This window comes from Podarcis gaigeae, assembly GCF_964106915.1.
Source record: "Podarcis gaigeae genome assembly, chromosome: W".
In the NCBI taxonomy this organism is placed as follows: Eukaryota; Metazoa; Chordata; class Lepidosauria; order Squamata; family Lacertidae; genus Podarcis; species Podarcis gaigeae.
Window position 1 is genome coordinate 15,185,315 of NC_139695.1, and position 23,921 is coordinate 15,209,235.

Sequence of the window (23,921 nt, forward strand, 5' to 3'; positions counted from 1 at the left end):
CGGCCAGCTGAGATTTAGAACAAGTAGCACATAGGGAAACTATATCCCTTGCTTGGGCCAAGGGAATAGAAAACTGCTTAGCCAATGCTTTCGCAGGAAGATGAAAAGTGTTATGACATAGTATAGGATCAGAAAATAGAGAAAAGGCAGAAATGTTCTTCAACTCTGCATCTGCTCTTGCATTGCCCTCTGCTAAATACCCTGGGTGCGATGTGTGGGAGCGAAGATGTGCAACATAATAAGGGAACGCTCTGTGCTGAAGTAAAGCCTGCAGGGCAAGAAACAAGGAAAATAAGTCAGAATCCAAGGAAGGAGTTATATAAGATATTGGTAAAATAGCAAAAAGGCGATATACATATTGAGTATCCACAATAAGATTGAAAGTTTGAGTAGGAAAGGATTGAAAGGCAAGAATCACAGCCGCTAGCTCAGCTTGCTGGGCAGAAGACTGTGGAGGGATAAATAAACATTTCCATTTTCCTCCCTCCTCCCACGTCACTACTCCCCTACTTCTTGTTCCATCCGTGAAAAGGGTTAGTGCAGAGGGGAGAGGTGTGAGAGACAAGGGGGTAGCCAGAACATAGGTGACCTGTGTCAAAAATGTCAAACGGTCATCCTTTGGGGGGTTAAAAATGATGACACCTATAAAATCAGCCAAAGCAATTTGCACGGCAGCATTTGTGATCAATAAATGCTGCTGTTCAGTCTGTGAAAAAGGCAAATAAATTGATGCAACATCAAAACCGCTCAAAGCCATAGCAGGTGAACGTCCTTTAATAACAATGTCTGATGTGGATTCAATTACTGAATAAATGTTCTTTGGAGGGGTATAATGCAGATAGTCTTCTTCTTGTCCGTCTGAGCATATAAAATTCCTGTTGGCAACAATGGTGTAGCAAACACTGCCAGATGCAGCTGGTGTTCAGCACCTCTAGGTGGCGCATGCGGAAAGGTTTCGATGCTTCATCCATAAAATGCTGACAAAGTGTAGGGGAGTTCCGCATGCTGTGAGGCAGGACAACCCACTGATATTGCTGGGTGGGTTGAGAATTGTTATATACTGGCAATGTAAAAGCAAACCGTTCCTGTCTGCTGTGGTCAGTGGGATGAAGACGGTTCAATGTGGCCGAAAGTCAATTGTTCAGAAATAAGCTGTTCAAAAACGAGATGGTGCCATTGCTGCGGATTTTTCTTTTGGTGGAGGCCATTTTTCTCCCCACACTGAGGTATCGGTGATCTTGGTTTGCCACGCTGGAAACGTCGTATCAATGGCTACAGGCTGGTTTTTATTTTGCGCTGCTACCAGCAGATGAGCTGCTGTACCTACAGACTGACAAATGCGAAGCATGACTGCTGTGTCTGTGGCAGGATTGTGTATTATCGGGCGCAACGCAACCTTACAATCCTCATTTGTATTTTCAAAGGTCAATTGTTTGATAATTATTTGTTTGGCTTCAGGATTTTCAATTTGGCGACTCACTGCTGTAAGCAGCCTATCCATGAAGGAGGAATATGATTCTCTAGGTTCTTGTCTGATTGAACCCCACCTAGACTGGATACTGGTGGGTTCTGGGATTTTTCTCATTGCTTGTTGAGCAGCAAGAGCAGTATCCCTCAATAAGACCTGCAGCAGTGTGGCTTGCACTGAAGCCTGATCAAAGGGCCCATGCCCCATCATAGCATCCATCATATCTGCAAGGGTAAGATTTGGATTATTCCCTCTTATTTGTTGTAACAACGCTGGAGCATAACCACGGCAGGCAGTTTCCCATTTGTGGGCAAACAGTACACCTGCTGATGGGGGTAAAACTGTACGTGCCAAAAGCTTGATGTCATCTGGCACCAACAGCTGGGCTAATGTGGCTTCTAAAAGAGCCTGTGTGAATGGTGCTTGAAGTCCATTTGTCCTAACCGACAATTGGAGCTCTTTCAAGATTTTAAAGTCAAAAGGTTGGTGCTGGGCTTGAGTTCCTGCTGGAGCACTAGCAGGGGGCACAATAACAGGGAATGCCATGGTATCCTGAGATAAGGAACAGGCAAGGACTGCACGTTGAAAAGGGGTAACTGGTTCTGTTACTGAAAGAGCAGGGTCATTTCCAGCCAGACCACTGTATTTTTGCAGGATTGGGTCCTCTGGTGAGGAACTGTAGTCTGGAGGCTTGGGGTCTGGGGGTGCTGGCAAAGCAAGTGCTGGAACACATGGCAGGACAGCAGGCTGAATTAAAGAAGCTGAAGCTTGTGTTGGCAATACAGCCATGGAGATATTTTTTGGTGATAAAGAACCCATAGCATATCGAATTTTACACCAAGCATTTAAAATTCGAATTCCTATGCTGGGATGTCCATGAAAATGAGTCCCGATCGTATCCCAATGTTTTATTTCCATTGTTCCATCCAAAGGGAACCAGGGACAATGTTCATCGATGGCCAGAATGAGCTGTATCAAATCACCCTCTGGAACTTCCAATTTGTTGGAGGAGAGGAGAAATTTTAAGTCTCTTAAAAATTTCTGTTGCGGAGATGACAGGGAGCTGCCCATATTTCTAAAATCAATAGAAAAGGGATCAAACTCACCGGGATCTTTTTTTAAAGATGTAAAAGCGCTTTGAAATCCTTGCCGGACGTGGTGAGCCGATGATATCCACTGCTTGGATCGAAAGTCCTCTCACAGTGTCTTTTAAAATCCTCTTAGTCTGCCTCAGACTGTTTCCTTTACGTTGCTTCTCACGGTTCTCTTTGAAGTCTGTCTCACACTGCTTTCTTTTAAGTTTTCCTCTTCTTTTAATTGAGCCTCAGAGAGGGCACCACTTGTTGGAGCCAGCCATCACAAGTGGAACTTGTTTAGTATAAAATAAAGACACGGAAAGCCTGCAATATTTCCATAGTAAGAGAGAGCAGCCCCTCTGTCTGCCCTTCTCCGATTTATTCTCCTTTGTTCTGTCCAGCCGCATGGCCATTTGCCAATCTCATGTTACCTCATCCAGTCAAGCTTTTATTGCCCCTTTACCATATAAGGTAATCATTGCCCAGAGGAATGTCAGGGGGCACCCTGCAGTATTTACAAACCTCTGCCATGGCTTTATGACTCCCACATACTGGCATCCCATACTACCTCTTGGCTCGTCCCTTTATTTGAATTCAGTTCAAAATATTATCGATTCTGCCCCCCCTTTTTTTACTTCTTTATTATATTGCAAAGTAGATACATCCAAACAAAACCATACATAAAGAATAATATCCAATAAAACAGAAAGAAAGAAAAAGTAAAGAAGAAAAAGAAAAAATGAAAAGAAAAGTAGACAGTAAAAGAATAGAGAAAAGTATATTTCAATACAATAAACACTATTTTACAAAATAATAATAATAATAGACTTCCATCACTCTCACAACACTTTCTTTCACCTTTTATATTTTATCTGTATTTCACTAATATTTTCATCTTAATATATAAATGTCTATATATGTATATTTCCCCTTTTCCATTCACGAGGTCATTCTAGACACAGCCAAATTTTTACATTAGAACCTTGTCTTCCTAAACAGTCATTCAAGCAATTCCGTTCCTTCTTGACTGTATTCATTGGCTTTAGTCTTATTATATCTGTCAATTTGGCCAGTTTCAAATATTCAAATAATTTACATAACCATTCCATTTTTGTCGGTACCTGGTTACCCATCCAGTACTTAGGCACCAGAATTCTCACTGCTGATGTCGCGTACAGAAAAAAATTAGTTTTTTCGTTTGGAATATCACTGTTCAATATTCTCAAAATATATGTTTCTTTTCTTTTACTATGTGAAGTTCTTAGTAACATTTTTATTTCTTCATGGATCATGTCCCAGAACTTTCTGATCTCTGGACATGTCCACCACATATGGTAGAAGGTTCCAATCTGCTTTGTGCATCTCCAACACTTATTACTAAGCGATTTGTTCATTTTAGCCAATCTCTCCGGTGCTAAATACCACCTATGGTGCATTTTCAGGAAATTTTCTCTTATTAAATAACATGCTGTAAAATTTACATTCTTTGTCCACAGTTTTTTCGACTCTTTATATTCAATTACATAACCTAAGTCCCGCTCCCATCTTATTATGGCCTTTTCCTTTTCCTCTTTTTCTATTTGAGCATTCTGTAACAGCTTGTACATTTTGGAGAGAGTCTTTTGGTTGTTCTGTAAAACCTCCTTCTCTAAAGTTGATACTTTATTATTATACCCTTTTAACATCTTATCCTTTTCAAAGGTCGCCCTAAGCTGGTAGTATTCTACCAACTTACCCCAAGTTGTTTGAGTTCTTCAAACCTTTTCAGTTTGCGGCAATGATTTATCTCATCCACCAAGTCTCTGTAAGTTGGCCAGTTATTGTTCATGTTATTCTTATGGATGGCAGTTGACTCTATAGGTGATATCCACCAAGGGTTTTTTGTTATAACTTTGGATTTATTCCTCTCCCAAACTTCGAATAAGGCCTTCCTCACTAGGTGATTCGTGAAGCCCTTATGTGCTTTTATTTTATCGTGGCATAAGTAGCCATGCCACCCGAAAACCTTGTCCCAGCCCTCTAGGTCCAAGACTTCAGTATTCCTAAGCAACATCCAGTCTTTCAGCCAAGTCCAGCATGCAGCCTTAAAATACATTCTGAGGTCCGGGACCGCGAACCCTCCTCTTTCTCTGGGTTCCATCAACAATTTAAATTTCATTCTTGCTTTTTTACCCTGCCAAATAAAATTGGCCAGATCCCTCTGCCATTCTTTAAAGCATTTTGTCCCAATAATTATTGGAATTGTCTGAAAGAGAAAGAGGATTTTGGGAAGTCATTTTAATCATTGATATTCTGCCCCATAATGACAACTTCAATTTACTCCAATTTTCTAAATTTCCTTTAATTTCCTTCCAGTTTTTGGTGTAATTATCTTTAAATAAATTGGTGTTCTTATTTGTAATCCAGACCCCCAGATAATTTACTTTGTTTGTGGTCTTTAGACCCGTTATTCTTTCTAGGTCTTCTTGTTCCTTATCTCCCATATTTTTTGTTAATAATTTAGATTTATCTTTATTCAGTTTAAATCCTGAGACCTTGCCAAATTCATTAATTTTCGCTAGTGCTTTTTGTATACCTTCAATTGGGTTTTCGGTGGTAATAATCACATCATCAACGAATGCCTTCACCTTGTAATATCAGCTACCTAAATTGACGCCCCGTATTTCCTGGTCTTTCCTTATTGCTATTAAGAGTGTCTCCAACATTGTAATAAATAAGAGTGGGGACAAGGGACAACCTTGTCTAGTCCCTCTTTCAATATTAAATTCTTCAGTGATTTCATTATTTATAATTATTTTGACTTTCTGGTTGTCATAAATTGCCTTAATTCCATTCATGATGCTGTTTCCTATTCTCAAGCTCTCAAAAGTTTTAATTAAGAAGTTCCACGATACGCTGTTGAAAGCCTTCTCCGTATCTACCAGTAGCATTGCGACCTTTTTGCTTGGTTTCATTTTTGTATATTCCAGTAAGTCAATAATTATTCTTGTATTATTTTTTATTTGCCTCCCCGGCAACAAGATGGCTTGGTCATGGCTTGGTCATTTCCTATTATCCCATTTAAGAATTTTTTCAGCCTGTTAGCCAGGATACCTGTAAATATTTTATAATCCATGTTTAGTAGTGAAATTGTTCTATAGTTCATAATAAGCTTCAGATCCGTACCTTGTTTTCGTAAGAGTGTTATTAGTGCTTCATGCCAGGATTCTGGCGTTTTCCCTTTCTCCAATATCTCATTCATGATTTTTTAAAAGCTTAGGGATAACTATTTCTTCTAGTTTTTTATATTATTGAAATCCCATCCGGACTTGGCGATTTTCCAACTTTGATTTTCCTTATTACTTCTTTAATTTCATCTGTTTCTATATTTGAGTTTAGTAGGCTATATTTAGCCTCCTCAATCTCCGGCAGCTTATTTTCCATCAGATATTTTTAAACTTTATTTTCATCTTTATGTTCTAGTTCATATTTTTTTGTTGCTGTTTTTTTATAAAATTTTTATTAAGATTTTTACATTACAAAATAGAAAAAGAAAAAAGAAAAAGTACAAAATAAAAGTTGTTAAAAACAATCTTTTACAATGTCTCTGTAGATAGTCTTTAAATTTCTTCCAGTCTTCTTCCACTGACTCTTCTCCCTGACGCGTCTTCTGGACTCTCAGCGCGACAGTTTCCGGCGAGGGGTGGGTGTCCCTATAGGAGGTCCTGAAACCTCCTCACTGTTTTCGCTAGAAGTGTCCCTGAGCCATCCCTCCGACTCACTTTCCCTCGGAGCTGTACGGAATAGCAGGAATATTAATTCTAAAACAATTACTAATGATTGATCATAACATGAAATAATATAATAATCGAGTTCCGTAGATGTGGTCAGCTATGCATTGAGAACAGGTCATCATGAACTTAAGATGAACTGAGCAAGGAGGGAATGTCTTGGTGTTTGGAACAGGTTCGTACAGTATGTGCAGAAGCAGAGAAAAGCTTATGAGTGAGACTTCCCAGAATGCCAGAGAAAAGAAGCAAGACTTCCCATAATGCCGCAGTTATGTGCAGGAACAGAATTTCCCTTCATCTCCCCCTTTTTTCTTATTTGCGAGGCATTCTGGGTGAATAAGACGAAAATATTTCGGGATACGTGGTTTGCCAGCGCATGCCCAAGATAAGTTCGCCAGGGAGGATGGGACAAAAAATACTACGAGATACGTGGTGTGCCAACGCATGCTCGAAATAAATCTGCCCATATCTCCCCTTTGGTTTACTGCTGGTGTTGCCATTTCGCATAGTAGGCAGCAAGGATTTTATTGGGTGGCTGAGGGGGAAAGAGAAACCGAGAGAAAAGACTTATGAGGCCAGGAATGCATTGGAGGAAGCAGCATAGTAAAATCAGTATACAAATTATCACAATAGCATATTGAAAGAGATTACGAAGCCAAGTAAGGTTTGGCAGCCAAGCGGTAAGCCGCTGGGTGAAGGAATCCCAGAAGGCAGGAAATCCAACATCCTGTTTGATGTGTGAGATTTTGTAAATGAGAGATTTGTTTTTGAATAGCCTTAGAATTGTCAGTAATATTAAAACAGCACATGACATCCACTTGTTCGCATCCATAGTGATGAAGCATCAATAGATAATCGATAGCAGCGCGGTTCTGCAGGAGACCATGCTGGAGTTCACTCTGCTCTTTGTTCAAAAGGTGAAGGGCTTGTGAGGTAAAGTTCAGAGCTTTTGTTGCAGAGCAAGCTAAAGAATTAATATTCCTGCTATTCCGTACAGCCAATCCAGGGACTCCTAAGAGAGAGACAGCTAGAGAAATATATTCAGATCTGCTAGGGAGAGAGACAGAATCGTCACAATCATTACTCAATTCTACAGAGCGTCGATATCGAGAGCGGGATAAATGATGCTTCTTGGGTAAAATGATGGACAAACGGCTTAAACAGCAAGGTGTGCCATGGCTGATATTTGCTGGAATATAATTAAACGTATAGCCTGGGCACGACCAGAACCAGCCGTCAGACAGCTCTGTGTATTTATATATATATGAAATATTTACATAATCAGAGCAATTGAAATTAGCCTTGCCCATTTGCACACAGTTGGCTTTTGTACAATTCACCATACGGGCACAAGTAATATTATAAGATGCCATGTACGGGGTTAATAAATCAATGGCCAAAGATGGGCGTCGGCGCACTTGGTTACCCCAGAGTTGGTAACTGGCATAACCAAGGGTGCGGAGAGAATCATTTTGGGGTAGGGATGAGAACCACCAAGTGTCATTTTGTATATCAAAGGGATCATGACAAACAGGGATAAGGCAAGAACCAAGGATTTCACCTATTGATACCTGTTGAGTTAGGCAAAAAGAAGAAACATTGAGGGTTTTTGCAAAAGATTCCCACACATTTATTGGTGTGGAATCACCGCTGTTAAAAGCGGAAGCAGAGAGGGGCAAAAACAAAACACTGAAAATGAGCACTATCATGGAATTTATATTAAGGCATGAGATGAGGCACAGAAGCAAATTATCATTTCCCACTTTTCTTTTCTTTTTCCCCCTTCTTTTTGATGAAGATGGGGGTATTATCCGTCAGGGGGTCTGCATTGTTTAGCAAAATGACCTGGGCGCTTACAGTTGAAGCAGTTACCTGTTGGTTTGTATAGGAGATAGGGAAAGCAGATGGCATTTCCCCAGCCCACTCAGACTCATCCTCTAAGGACAGGAGCCCTTTCTGCCTTGCCTGAGAAAGTGTGGCACGCACAGCTCCAGTAGGAGCAGGCAAAGGAGGGGTGGAAGGGGGGATGGGGGGTGGAAGCAGGCTGAGACGGTTGAGAGGCAGGGAGGGGTCGGCCGGGCTGCGAAGGAGAAGGAGGCAAAAGCTTTGGATAAGGGGGGGGGGATTGTCTGCTACAGCCAGAAGAGCAGGGGCCGAAGGAGACGCCTGGGGGACCTGGGGTCCAAATTTAGCAACGGCCTCTGCACATTTCTGCCAGGTGAGCAGACAATGAATCGGAGCCCTCGGTTCTGCGAAGAGGGTCTTTCCGATCTTTTGCCAAGTCTCCACCTCCAAAGAACCAGTCTCGGGATAGGAAGGGCATTGGTAAGCGATCTCACAAAGCAATTGTTCAATTTATTTTAAGGAAATATGAACACCCACAACCCGCTGTCTAACTAGAGAAAGCAATTCCCTGGCATGTTCTTTCTGCAATTTAGTCAATTCCCCTCCCATACTCACGAATTAGCGCGCTTAGACTTTTCCAGTCGAGTGAAGTACAGGGGTTCGGCTGCGTAAGGGATCTGGCACGTCGGGGGTCACCAGATGTAGGAATGAAAATCACGGGAGACGAGTAGTAGGTGTCACGAGAGGCGTCTGCTGGGGGAAGCCCCGGGAACTCTCTTTTATTGATTATTACAAACATTGCCACAGGTGTGCTTGTGGCTGATTGGTTGATACAAACACAAAGCAACTTGTTGCTGATTGGTTAACATAAGTACAAGGCGGGAATTACATATAGATATTAATCACCAATAGATTAAAGGCTGGGAAACGGGCCTGGAACTTAGACAGGCATGAAACCTCCTAATTAAATTATAACTAAAGATTGATATAGCATAACTAAAACAATTACTAATGATTGATCATAACATGAAAGAATATAATAATCGAGTTCCGTAGATGTGGTCAGCTATGCATTGAGAACAGGTCATCACGAACTTAAGATGAACTGAGCAAGGAGGGAATGTCTTGGTGTTTGGAACAGGTTCGTACAGTATGTGCAGAAGCAGAGAAAAGCTTATGAGTGAGACTTCCCAGAATGCCAGAGAAAAGAAGCAAGAAGCAAGACTTCCCATAATGCCGCAGTTATGTGCAGGAACAGAATTTCCCTTCAAGTTTCAAATTTGACCATATTTCTAAATCTTTTTTCACTTCACCCCAGCATTTTTCATAGTTATCTTTAAATAAATACCCATTTTTTGCTGTCATATTGATCCCCAAGTATTTAACTTTCTTAACCACTGTTAAACCTGTCATGTTCTGAAACCTCTCTCTCTCAATTAGTGTTAAATTTTTCTCTAAAACCTTGGTTTTTGACTTATTCAGTTTAAACCCTGCGACCTGACCAAATTCTTGAATCAGTTCTAAAACCCTTTTAGTACTAGATTCTGGCTCCTGTAACGTCAATACTAAATCATCTGCAAATGCTCTCAGTTTGTACTGTTTGGCTCCGACCTGTATACCTTTAACCAACTGGTCCCTTCTAATCATGTTCAGCAACACCTCCAGAACCAATATAAAAAGCAATGGGGAAATTGGGCAACCTTGTCGTGCCCCTTTTTCTATTTTAAATTCTTCCGTCACCACATTGTTTACAATTAATTTAGCCTTTTGTTCTGAATATATTGCACTTATACCGTTTTCAAAACCTTGGCCTACCCCCATACCCTGTAAGTTCTTTTTCATAAAAGTCCAAGAAATGTTGTCAAAAGCTTTCTCCGCATCCACAAATATCAAAACCGCCTTAGTATTTATATTCACTTGTGTGATGGGATGATGAGCTGCTTGTGCGTAAAAGCGTAGTCCCTCAGAGTTTGCCCAGATTAGCAAAGCTCTGTCTATAGCAGAGCCCCTTAAGCATGGCTCCCTCAGTCGCTGGCAGAATCCGACAGTGGGCGTTTGCGGAATCTCTTCCAACATAAAAGATCCTTAACGGAAACGCGTCTTCTGGACTCTCAGCGCGACAGTTTCCGGCGAGGGGTGGGTGTCCCTATAGGAGGTCCTGAAACCTCCTCACTGTTTTCGCTAGAAGTGTCCCTGAGCCATCCCTCCGACTCACTTTCCCTCGGAGCTCCTTCTCTCCCCCTGCTGGTTCCCTCCTCTGCTGCTAGGTCTCTCCTAGCCTCCGTGAGCCCTTCCACCACCTGCCCTTCCGATGGCAGTTCCCTGACATCCACCTCCCCTCCAGGGCCCCCTTCACCCCCTCCCGTCCCTTTCTCCATGGGCGGTGAGGATGCAAAACCCCTGAAAGAACCTCCCTCATCTTCTGAAGTCTCGAACACTTCCCTCCACTGGTTGCTATCCCTTGTCCCCGAGTACTCCTCCTCATCGGAGTCTACTCCTTCTTCCAGCTCCGATTCCGGGAACCCTTCGAACTCCTCTTCCTCGTCGGTGGTGCCAAAATGTTCCCTCCGGAACCTCGTTACAGACTGAGGTTTCCTTGGGAACCTTTGATGAAACGTTTCTATTAAAACCTCGTCATTGACTTCCTCTGCAGTTACCCAGGTATTTTCTGACTCTGGTTCCCCTTCCCAAGCTACCAAATACTCCACCTGATTACCCTTCCACCTGGAGTCAATGATTTCCGCCACATGGTTGTTGCGTTCCCTTTCTTCTATGACTGGCCCCTGTGTGAACACCCCTTCACGTCCCCCTCTGTACGGTGACAACAATGACCTGTGGAATACTGGGTGTAGTTTCATGTGGTTCGGTAACCTGAGTTTGAACGCCACCGGATTGACCTGTTGAATGACCTCAAATGGTCCCAATCTTTTGGGTCTCAATTTCTTACAACCCCCTTTGAACGGCAACCCTTGGGTCGACAGCCAAACCTGGTCCCCCACCCTTATGGTTTCACCTTCCCTTCTATTCCTGTCTGCCTGCTTCTTGTATTCTTCTTTGGCCCTTTCTAGGTTGAGTTGGAGCTGACGGTGGATCGCTTCCATCTCTTCTACAAAATGTACTGCTGCCGGGACACTCCAACTCTCCCCTCCTTCCCCTGGAAATGCCCTGGGATGACACCCATAGTTGGCCAAAAAGGGGCTCATCCCTGTGGACACATTCTCCGCATTATTGTAGGCAAATTCTGCCAGAGCCAACTTTTCTACCCAATCATTTTCTCTGCCATTGACATAACACCTCAAGTATTGTTGGAGGATACCTGTGATGGGATAGTGAGCTGCTTGTGCGTAAAAGCTTGATCCCTCTGGGGTTTGGCTGGTCATCCAAACCGAAGTACTAACGGAGCCCCCAAAGCATGACTCCGTCAGTCGCTGGTAGTATCTGACAGTGGGCGTCTACGGAATTTACGCCAACATAAAAGCTGTTTGACGGACATGCGCCTTCGTGACTCTCTGCGTGACAGTTTCCGGCGAAGGGTGGGAGTTCCTAACGGGGGTCTTGTTACCTCTTCGCTATTCTCACTAGAAGTATCCCAGAGCCTCCCCTCCGCTGTGACTCCTGCACTCCCCCTGCTGGTTCCTTCCTCTGCTGCAGATTCTCTCCTATTCTCCTGGAGCCTGTCCACCACCTGTCCCTCCGATGGCAGTTCCCTGACATCCACCTCCCCCCCAGGGCCCCCTTCACCCCCTCCCGCCTCCTCTCCCACTGGCGGTGAGGGCGGAAAGCCCCTGAAGGAACTCTCCTCGTCGTCCGAGGATTCAAACACTTCTAGCCACGGCGTACCGTCTCTCTCCCCGTCTTCCTCTTCTTCGTCGGAGTCGGCTTCCTCACCCACCCCTGACTCTGGGAACCCTTCAAACTCTCCTTCCTCATCGGTGGTCCCAAAGTGTTCCCTTCTAAATCGTGCCACGGGTTGCGGTTTTCTTGGGAAACGCTGATGAAATGTTTCTATTAAGACCTCGTCATTGACTACCTCTGCTGGTACCCAAGTGTTTTCCGACTCTACTTCCCCCTCCCATTCTACCAGATATTCCACCTGATTCCCCTTCCACCTGGAATCAATGATTCCTGCCACGTTCATGTCGCACTCTCTCTCTTCTATCACGGGCGTTTGGGTGGCCTCTCTCTCACGCTCCCCCCACTCACGTCCCTCTCGGTACGGCGACAGTAATGACCTGTGAAATACTGGGTGTAATTTCATGTGACTGGGCAGCCTGAGTTTGAATGCTACTGGGTTGACCTGCTGTATGACCTCAAAGGGTCCCAATCTTTTGGGTCTCAATTTCTTACTCCCGCCCTTGAACGGTAGTCCTTGGGTGGATAACCACACCCGGTCTCCCACCCTTATAGTTTCACCTTCCCTCCTATTTCTGTCTGCTTGCTTCTTATATTCTTCCTTGGCTTTCTCTAAATTAAGTTGAAGCTGACGGTGGATCGCTTCCATCTCTTCAAAAAAATATTCCGCCGCCGGCACGCTCCACCTCTCCCCTCCCTCTCCTGGGAATGCCCGGGGGTGACACCCATAATTTGCCAGAAAGGGACTCATCCCTGTGGACACGTTCTCCGCGTTGTTGTAGGCAAATTCTGCTAGAGGTAACTTATCCACCCAATCATTTTCTCTGTCTTTTACATAACACCTCAGGTATTGTTGTAAAATCCCGTTTGCCCTTTCCGCTTGCCCATTTGTTTCTGGGTGCCGGGCAGTTGAGAAATTGAGTTCTACGTGCAGTAAGCTCATAAGTTTCCTCCAGAACCTGGAAGTAAATTGTTTCCCTCTGTCGCTCAAAACCCTCAAGGGGGCGCCATGCAACCTAAAAATATGTTCTACAAACAACTTGGCGGTTTCCTCCGCTGTGACCGCATGTGAACAAGCTATAAAATGACACATCTTGGTTAATAGATCTACCACCACCATGACAGCTGTTTTGCCTTTGGATTTTGGCAGGTCCGTCATAAAATCTATGGATACTGCCTCCCATGGCCTTTCTGGCGTGGGTAAGGGTTGTAATAGCCCCGCTGGCGCCACCCTCTCTCCTTTTGCTCGCTGGCACCTGTCGCAACCCCATACATATTCCCGTACGTCCTCCCTCACCTTGGGCCACCAAAACTCCCTGGTAACCAACCACATGGTTTTGTGCTGTCCAAAATGTCCTGCTGTGGGGCTGTCATGCAACTGCTTGAGTACTCTGCCCCTCAGTTCCCCATCGGGTATGTACAGTGCCCCTTTGTAATACAACGCCCCGTTCTTTTCTTCAAACCCCCCTGTGTTCTCCTCTGTCCTCCTGAGCTCTCTGAGTTTCTCTTGGGCGTATTCATCGTTCTCAGTACCCTCTATCAGTTCCCTCTGCCCCACCAATGCCGCCCCACACACCCAGTGGTCTTCAGGGATTACATGCCTTGCCTCAGGCGCTCCCTCCCCCTCTAAGTACTCAGGTTTCCTGGAAAGAGCGTCCGCCCTCACGTTCTCGGAGCCGGGCACGTAACGAATCTCAAAGTGGAATTTGGAGAACTCCTGGGCCCATCGCACTTGTCTCTGGTTCAGCACTCGGGCTGTTTTCCAGTATTCCAGATTTTTGTGGTCAGTTTGGACTTGAACCTTGTGCTGCGCCCCAATCAGCAAGTGCCGCCATTTCCGGAATGCTTCATGAATGGTGAGCAGTTCTCGGTCGTATACTGTGTAGTTCCTCTCGGATTTGTTCAACTTCCGCGAGAAGAATGCACACGGTCTCCATTCAGACGTATCTTTTCCCGGCTGGAGAAGAACGGCCCCCACCGCTCGGTCTGACGCGTCAGTCTCCACTCTCATTGGTTGTTGTAGATCCACGTGCAAAAGTTGCTCTTCCGACGCAAACGCCTGCTTTAAACGTTCGAACGCCCGCTGCGCTTCTTCCGTCCAAACAAATTTCTTTTTGCTACTAAGACAATCCGTGATGGGCGCTGTTAAATGGGCAAAGTTTTTGATGAACTTCCTATAGAAGTTTCCGAAGCCCAGGAACCTTTGCACGTCCTTCTTGGTCTTTGGTGTTTTCCATTCCAGTACCGCTTGAACCTTGCTGGGATCCATGGCCAATCCCTTGTCAGACAACCGGTACCCCAGGAATTCCACCTCCCTGGTATGAAACTGACACTTCTCCAGTTTCACCCACAGCCGGTTTTCTCGCAGCTTGCTCAGTACCTCTCTTACATCTCGCACATGCTGCTCCTCATTCTCTGAGTACACCAGGACGTCATCTAAGAACGCTACGCAGTTCTTGTAGAGCAGTGGCCCCAGGACGTGATTCATGAATGATTGAAAGCAGGCGGAGCCCGCTTGTAATCCGAAAGGCATAACCCGGTACTCAAAAGCCCCCAAGGGGGTGAACATAGTGGTCTTCCACTCATCCCCCTTTCTCACACGTATCAAGTTATATGCCCCCCTAAGATCCAGCTTGGTAAAAATTTTCCCTTTTCTCACCCGTGTTCGAATGTCATCAATTCTAGGCATAGGGAAAGTCACTGGTTCTGACACTGCATTTAGGGCCCTGAAATCACATACAAGCCTGGGCTTGCCCGTGTTTTTTTTGTCCACAAAGAACACTGGGCTGCCCCCCACCGCTCGTGACTCTCTGATGAAACCTCGCTTGAGATTCTTGTCAATGAACTCCCTTAACTCCTGCATCTCACTGTCTGACATTGCATACAGCTTGCCCACTGGCAATTGTGCTCCTGGGAGTAAGTTAATTTGACAGTCAAAGGGTCTGTGCGGGGGCAGTTTATCTGCTTCTTTTTCGCTGAATACGTCAATCAAGTCAGCGTATTGTGGTGGCACCCTCCCTTTGTCCATCACTTCCATCCCTGCTAGAGTGGCCCTGGCCCCTGCCTGAGCCTCTCCCTCCTTGCAGTGTTCTAGGCAATGTGCTGATCCAAAGGAAACCACTCTCTGATGCCAGCCTACTAGCGGATCGTGTAGCGCCAGCCAGCTCATACCCAAGATAATAGGAGCTCCCCCCAAGGTGGCTACGTTAAACGCTATCAGTTCTGTGTGTCTTGCCACCCTCATTATCATTGGTACAGTCTGTTGGCTCACTTCTCCTCCCAACAGCTCCCTCCCATCAATCGTGGTAACCTGCAAAGGCTTACTTAATGGGATAGTCTGTATCTGGTGTTCAGCTGCAAACTCCTTACTCATGAAATTACATGAGCTACCTGAATCCAATAGCGCTTTTATCTTCAGTGGGTGTCCGTTTGCCAGTTCCAGCAACACCTCTATCACAAGCGCTGGTCTTGGAGGTTCCGGCGTGGGCACATTCACTACTCCCTGGCCTGGCTGCTGTGCCCTGATGTTGGCAACCAGGTGTTGGCTTTTACTTGCTCCGTGATTTCTTCTTCCTCCTTCCCCCCAACAGTTCCCGCCATCCCTTGCCATTCCTTCCTTTGCGGACAGACTCTGGCAAAGTGACCTGGCTGTTGGCAGAGATAGCATCTCTTGCCGCTCTTTCCCTCCTTCTTCCGCCCTTCACTGGTGTTTGAAACTGCGCGCGTGCGCGCTGTTCCAAGTTCCATCGGCTCTGCTGGCGGGAAAGGCTGCTCCGGAATCTCTGGAATGCGGAAGTCCTTCCAACGTTCCCCCTTTCCTTCCCGCTTTTCCATAGCTCTAGCCTCCTGCCGTGCTCCTATGGACAGCGCTGATTTAGTCAGCTGATCCATAGACTCTGCCCTAGCCGCCCGGGAAAGTTCATCTTTCACTGCCGGAGAGAGACCTTCTTCAAACAGCATTTGAATAGGTTCACTAGCAAGGTCCCACCCTAGTCTATGAATCAGCATGGTGAACTCAGTCCAGTACTCACGTACAGATCGGCTCCCCTGTTTACACGCCATTAACTGTCTGCGCACCACCCCCTGCTCGATCTCGCTGGAAAACATCAAGTCCATAGCGCGAAAAAACTTCATTGTGTCCTTTAAGATTTCATTATTGGCTGCCATCAGGGGCCAAACCCAGTCCTTCGCCCCTCCCTCTAGATGGCCAATCACGTACGCCACTCTAGAGTTCTCATCGGGGAAGTCATCAAACAGTAGATTGAGAGCATATTGCATCTCTGTCCTAAAGGCTTGATAGTTCCTGGGATCCCCCCCAAATTTCTGCACCAATCCAGGCACCCGTCTGGCAAGTGGGGTGGTTTTCCCTTTATCCGCATCTTGAGCCCTCCTCTCCTCGAGCCTCGCCGTTTGCAGCGCCAGCTGGACCTCCAACGCCCTGTACCTTTCTTCCAGGCTTGGACCTGCTCCAGCTCCAGCTCCTGCTCCTCCGGTTCCGGCTGGTTCGCTCATGATGCCCTCTGCTTGCACAAGCTGCTTTCAAAGACTGTCAGATTGCTGTGATGGGATAGTGAGCTGCTTGTGCGTAAAAGCTTGATCCCTCTGGGGTTTGGCTGGTCATCCAAACCGAGGCACTAACGGAGCCCCCAAAGCATGACTCCGTCAGTCGCTGGTAGTATCTGACAGTGGGCGTCTACGGAATTTACGCCAACATAAAAGCTGTTTGACGGACATGCGCCTTCGTGACTCTCTGCGTGACAGTTTCCGGCGAAGGGTGGGAGTTCCTAACGGGGGTCTTGTTACCTCTTCGCTATTCTCACTAGAAGTATCCCAGAGCCTCCCCTCCGCTGTGACTCCTGCACTCCCCCTGCTGGTTCCTTCCTCTGCTGCAGATTCTCTCCTATTCTCCTGGAGCCTGTCCACCACCTGTCCCTGGCAGTTCCCTGACAATACCGTTTGCTCTTTCCGCCTGCCCGTTGGTTTCAGGGTGTCGGGCAGTCGAAAAATTAACCTCTACGTGCAGTAAGCTCATGAGCTTCCTCCAGAACCTGGACGTAAATTGTTTCCCTCGGTCGGAGACCACCCTCAAGGGGGCGCCATGCAATCTAAAAATGTGTTCTACAAACAATTTGGCTGTTTCTTCTGCTGTGACCGCATGTGAGCATGCTACAAAGTGGCACATCTTGGTTAACAGGTCTACTACAACCATGATGGCTGTTTTTCCCTTGGATTTCGGCAGATCCGTCATAAAATCTATTGATACTGCCTCCCATGGTCGTTCTGGTATGGGTAGTGGTTCTAATAACCCCGCCGGCACCCGCCTTTCCCCTTTTGCTCGCTGGCATCGGTCACACCCTCTTACATACTCCCGTACATCTTCCCGCACCTTGGGCCACCAAAATTCCCTGGTAACCAACCACATGGTTTTGTGTTGCCCGAAGTGCCCCGCTGTGGGGCTGTCGTGCAACTGTTTGAGTACTCTCCCCCTCAATTCTCCTTCGGGTATATACAGTGCCCCCTTGTAATACAATGCCCCGTTTCTTTCCTCAAACCCTCCCGGGTTCTCTCCCTCCCTCCGAAGACCTCTGAGCTTATCCTGGGCGTATTCATCATTCTCAGTCCCCTCTACCAGTTCTCTTTGTCCCACCAATGCCGCCCCACACACCCAGTGGTCCTCTGGGATGATATGTCTCTCTTCTGGCGCCCCCTCCCCCTCCAAATATTCTGGTTTACGGGAGAGAGCGTCCGCCCTGACGTTTTCCGGGCCTGGCACGTAACAAATTTCAAAGTGGAATTTGGAGAACTCCTGGGCCCATCTCACTTGTCGTTGGTTGAGTGCCGTTCTCCAATACTCTAGATTCTTGTGGTCAGTGCACACTTGGACTTTGTGTTGTGCACCAATTAGTAAGTGCCTCCATCTCCGGAACGCTTCATGAATGGCGAGTAGTTCTCGGTCATACACGGTGTAGTTCCTCTCGGATTTATTCAGCTTTCGCGAGAAGAAGGCACACGGTCTCCACTCCGACTCACTCTTCCCCGGCTGCAGAAGCACCGCCCCTACCGCTCGGTCCGATGCATCCGTTTCCACTCTCATCGGTTTTTGTAAATCCACATGCAGGAGCTGTTCTTCAGACGCGAATGCTTTCTTCAGCTCTTCGAAAGCTTGCTGCGCCTCTGCCGTCCAAACAAATTTCTTCTTGCTGCTGAGACAGTCAGTGATGGGGGCCGTCAAGTGGGCAAAGTTCTTGATGAACTTCCGATAGAAGTTTCCAAACCCTAGGAACCTTTGCACGTCCTTCTTCGTTTTCGGGGTCTTCCATTCCAGTACCGCCTGAACCTTGCCGGGATCCATGGCCAATCCCTTGTCTGACAAGCGGTACCCCAGGAATTCCACCTCCTTGGTATGAAACTGACACTTCTCCAGTTTCACCCACAGCTGGTTTGCTTGCAGCTTGCCCAGCACTTCCCGGACGTCCCTTACATGCTGCTCCTCGTTCTCTGAGTATATCAACACGTCATCTAAGAAGGCCACGCAATTCTTGTAAAGCAAAGGTCTCAGGACGTGGTTCATGAATGATTGAAAACAGGCCGATCCTGCTTGTAGACCGAAGGGCATAACGAGATACTCAAAAGCCCCTAAAGGGGTGAACATGGTGGTTTTCCATTCATCCCCCTTCCTCATCCGTATCAGGTTATACGCCCCCCTCAGGTCCAGTTTGGTAAAAATCCTTCCCTTCCTCACTCGGGTCAAAATGTCATCAATTCTGGGCATGGGGAAAGCCACTGGTTCCGACACGGCATTTAGGGCCCTGTAATCAACTACAAGCCTGGGTTTATCCGTGTTTTTTTTGTCCACAAAAAACACTGGGCTGCCCCCCACCGCTCTTGACTTTCTGATGAAACCTCGTTTCAGGTTTTTGTCAATGAACTCCCTTAACTCCTGCATTTCCCTATCGGACATGGCGTACAGCTTGCCCACTGGTAGCTGGGCCCCAGGGAGTAGGTTGATTTGACAGTCAAAGGGTCTATGCGGGGGCAGTTTGTCTGCTTCTCTTTCGCTGAAGACGTTACCCAGGTCGGCGTATTGTCGGGGCACCTTCCCTTTATCCGTTACTTTAGTCCCTGCTAGAGTGGCCTTGGCTCCTTCCTGAGCCTTCCCCTCCTTGCAGTATTCTAGGCAATGTGCTGACCCAAAGGAAACTACCCTCTGGTGCCACCCCACTAGCGGATCATGCAGCGCTAGCCAGCTCATCCCCAAAATAATGGGCGCTCCTCCCAAGGTGGCCACATTAAACGCTATCAGTTCTGTGTGTCTTGCCACCCTCATTATCATTGGGACAGTCTGTTGGTTAACTTCTCCCCCCAACAGCTCCCTCCCATCAATCGTGGTCACCTGCAAAGGGTTACTTAAAGGGATAGTCTGTATCTGGTGTTCGGCTGCAAACTCCTTACTCATAAAATTACAGGAGCTGCCTTAGTCCAATAGCGCCTTTATCTTTAGTGGGTGTCCGTTTGGCAGCTCTAGCAACACCTCTATTACAAGCGCTGGTCTTGGGGGTTCCGGCGTGGGCACATTCACTGCTCTTTGGCCTGGCTGCTGTGCCCCGATGGTGGCAGCCAGGCGTTGGCTTTTACTTGCTCCTTAACTCCCTCCTCCTCCCCCCCAACAGCTCCCGCCATCCCTTGCCATTCCTTTCTTTGCGGGCAGACTCTGGCAAAGTGACCTGGCTGTTGGCAGAGAAAACATTTCTTGGCGCTCTTTCCCTCCTTCTTCCGCCCTTCACTGGGGTTTGAAACTGCGCGCGCGCTGTTCCAATTTCCATCGGCTCTACTGGCGGGGAATGCTGCTCGGGAATCTCTGGAATGCGGAAATCCCTCCAACGTTCCCCCTTCCCTCCCCGCTTCTCCAAAGCTCTTGCCTCCTGGCGTGCTCCTATGACCAGCGCGGATTTAGTCAGCTGGTCCATAGACTCCGCCCTGGGCGCCCGGGAAAGTTCGTCCTTCACCGCCGAAGATAGCCCTTCTTCGAACAGCATTTGAATCGGTTCCGCCGACAAGTCCCATCCCAATTTATGGATCAACATGGTGAACTCAGTCCAGTACTCACGGACAGATCGGCTCCCCTGTTTACACGCCATTAACTGTCTGCGCACCACTCCCTGCTCAATCTCGCTGGAAAACATCAGATCCATGGCGCGAAAAAACTTCCTCGAGTCCTTTAGGGCGTCATTATTAGCTGCCATCAGGGGCCTCACCCAGTCTTTCGCCCCCCCCCCCCTTCGAGATGGCCAATCACAAACGCTACCCTCAATTCCTCATCGGGAAAGTCATCAAACTGCAGATTGAGAGCATATTGCATCTCTGTCCTAAAGGCTTGATAGTTCCTGGGATCACCCCCAAACTTCTGCACCAATCCTGGCACCTTCCTTGTGAGTGGGGTGGTTTTTCCCTTTTCTGCATCCTGAGCCCTCCTCTCATCGAGCCTTGCCGTTTGCAGCGCTAGCTGGACGTCCAACACCCTGTACCTTTCTTCCAGGCTTCGACCCGCTCCAGCTCCTCCTGCGTCTCCGGCTCCGGTTGGGTTGCTCATGATGCCTCTCCTTGCACAAGTGGCTTTCAGGGACTGTCGGATTGCTGTGATGGGATGATGAGCTGCTTGTGCGTAAAAGCGTAGTCCCTCAGAGTTTGCCCAGATTAGCAAAGCTCTGTCTATAGCGGAGCCCCTTAAGCATGGCTCCCTCGGTCGCTGGCAGAATCCGACAGTGGGCGTTTGCGGAATCTCTTCCAACATAAAAGCTCTTTAACGGAAACGCGTCTTCTGGACTCTCGGTGCGACAGTTTCCGGCGAGGGGTGGGTGTCCCTATAGGAGGTCCTGAAACCTCCTCACTGTTTTCGCTAGAAGTGTCCCTGAGCCATCCCTCCGACTCACTTTCCCTCGGAGCTCCTTCTCTCCCCCTGCTGGTTCCCTCCTCTGCTGCTAGGTCTCTCCTAGCCTCCGTGAGCCCTTCCACCACCTGCCCTTCCGATGGCAGTTCCCTGACAACTTGTAGTTTCTCTATAATATTAATTATGTTTCTCACATTGTCAGAAAGATGTCTTCCTGGGAGAAAACCTGCTTGGTCTTTATGTATCTCTTCCACTAACACTCTTTTTAGTCTTTTAGCCAAAATATCTGCAAAAATTTTGTAATCCACATTAAGCAGTGATATGGGACGGTAGTTCTTGAGCTGCGTCTTTTCAGTCTCTGTTTTCGGTACAAGTGTGATATATGCTTCTTTCCACGACTCTGGTGCCTTTTCCCCCTCCATTATTTCATTACAGACTTCTTTCAAAGGTTGTACTAACCATTCCTTTAAGGATCTGTAGCATCTAGAATGGCACCTTCTATCTCCTGTTCAGTTATTTTATAGCTCAACATTGATTTATTTTCTTGAGAAATTTTTTGTAATCCATTTTCCTTCAAAAATCGGTCTACATCGATTTCTCTCTGTGGCCCTTGTGTATATAATTGTTTGAAGTACCTCTGGAAGCAGTTTCTGATCTCAGCTGGGTTCTGTATGTTCCTTCCTTCCTCTTCTAAATTTGTAATTGTATTTAGTTTTTGTCTTTTTTTCATTTGCCAAGCCAACAGTTTCCCACATTTATTAGCCGACTCAAATGTCTTTTGTCTCATTTGTTTAATTTTCCATTCAATCTCTTGGTTCATCATTTTCATAAATTGCACTTGATATAACTTTATTTCTCTCAAAATCTCCTGCAACTTAGGTTTTGCTCTCAATTTTTTTTTCACCTTCCTTTATTTTCTTCAAAATTTTATCCTTCTTCTCATTCTGGATTCTCTTTTTTAGTGCGTTCTGTTGTATCAAGAACCCTCTCATAACCGCCTTGCTGGCGTCCCAGATTACTCTTTTTTCCACATTGGTGTTCATATTTATCTCAAAGTAGTTTCTCAAGGTTTTTTTGGCCTTCTTTAATACTTCTTCATCTCTAAATAAGGTGTCATTCATCCTCCATCTGAAGGAACCAGTTGATATTAGTTTCATTTCCATCTTGACAGCGTTATGGTCGGAGCAGGTTTTTAAGCAGATTTCCACTTTTCTAGTCTTTGGTGCCATTCCTCTAGTTACCCATATTTGGTCAATTCTAGTCCATGTCATTTTGGCTTCAGAAAAGAAGGTTCCCTCCTTAGCCAAGGGGTTCTTTATTCTCCAAATATCAACTAAATCCAAGTTGTCTGTCATCTCAAAAAAAGTTTTCGGTAGTCTACCATCCTTGGTGACTACCTGTCTTTGTGCCTTGTCCATATGTGTAGATACCACTCCATTCATGTCTCCCAGCAAAATTACATTGTAATCCAAATAATCCATCAGGATCTCATGCAACTTTTTTAAAAAATCAGATTTCCCCTCATTTGGTGCATAAACACCTACTATCAAAAGTTTTTCTCCCTGTATTTGAATTTCAACTGACACAAATCTTCCTTGGTCATCTTTAAATAGAAATTTCGGTTGTAATCTCTCTTTTGCGTAAATCACAACTCCTCTTTTTTTTACCTTGTCCGATGAAATAAACTCCTGACCAAGTCTTTTATTAATCAATAGTTTCCTGTGTAGCCTTGTTATGAGTTTCTTGTAAACAAATCAGATCCAATTGTTCCTTTTTTAATAAATGAAACACAGATCTCCTTTTCTGAGGGGAGTTCAAACCGTTACAATTCCAACTTAGTAGTTGCAGAGCCATGATGTAGTTACTATGCTTCTCCTCCAACTGCACCCAGTGCCTGTTCCTGTTCTGTTGGTGGTATCACCTTCTTTTAATTCAGGAGGTAAATCTGGTATATCCAAAGTTTCACTTACAAGTGCTCTTAACTCTCCTTCAGTTTTCTTCTGCAGGTCTTCTCCGTGGTCTCTCCAAAATTTAACTTTGTCGTCCTCTGATCTTATTTTTATCTTCTTGCCTTTGTAACTAAAAGACAGGCCTTAGGGGAATTCCCACCTAAAAAAGATTCCGTTACTTCTCAGCAGTGCAGTCAAATCTCTGTAATTGGACCGTTACAATTCCAACTTAGTAGTTGCAGAGCCATGATGTAGTTACTATGCTTCTCCTCCAACTGCACCCAGTGCCTGTTCCTGTTCTGTTGGTGGTATCACCTTCTTTTAATTCAGGAGGTAAATCTGGTATATCCAAAGTTTCACTTACAAGTGCTCTTAACTCTCCTTCAGTTTTCTTCTGCAGGTCTTCTCCGTGGTCTCTCCAAAATTTAACTTTGTCGTCCTCTGATCTTATTTTTATCTTCTTGCCTTTGTAACTAAAAGACAGGCCTTAGGGGAATTCCCACCTAAAAAAGATTCCGTTACTTCTCAGCAGTGCAGTCAAATCTCTGTAATTGGACCTAAGGTCCAAAAGATGTTTCGGAATATCCTTAAATATCTCCACTCTTGACTGATGTATTGCCAAAGTCTTCTGGAAGTGCAGACTCAGGATTTTGTCTCTCTCCTCTTTTGTCCGGAGGGTGATCAAACAGTCTCTTGCCCTGTTCTTTCTCCCTCCTTTTCCGAGTCTAAAAGCACTCACTATCTTGAAGCTGTCCTTCTCCAAATCTGGATTCCAAAAGTCTGCAAATTCCTGTGTAAGAAATTCAATCAAATTATCTTTCTCCAATTCAGGAACCGCCCTGACCCTTAAATTTACTTGTTGCTCCCTCAACTCAATCATAGACAATATTGATTTGTGGTCTTGTAGTTGTTTGTGTATCGGTGGTATCTTCTCTTCTACAACGGTGGCTGTATTGGTTGCAATTTCTTTTGCCTCATCAGCTGTCTTTCGTATCAAAGTTGATTCCTGTAGTAATTTCTGAATAGTCTCAGTATTAGTGTTTACCTTCTGACCCAAATTATTAATGCTTGTAG

The 23,921-nt window shown here is 45.9% G+C and overlaps 1 protein-coding gene and 1 long non-coding RNA gene across 3 annotated transcripts in view; both read left to right on the top strand.

Annotated features, from left to right (window-relative positions):
- LOC310835936 (cullin-4B) overlaps positions 1-23,921 on the top strand; it is a 226,760-nt gene that overhangs the window by 72,427 nt on the left and 130,412 nt on the right. The window lies entirely within an intron of this gene.
- On the top strand, positions 835-2,560 carry LOC310835994. Its single transcript, XR_014559814.1, has 2 exons — positions 835-1,896; positions 1,969-2,560. It is a non-coding gene; the product is annotated as an uncharacterized lncRNA (long non-coding RNA).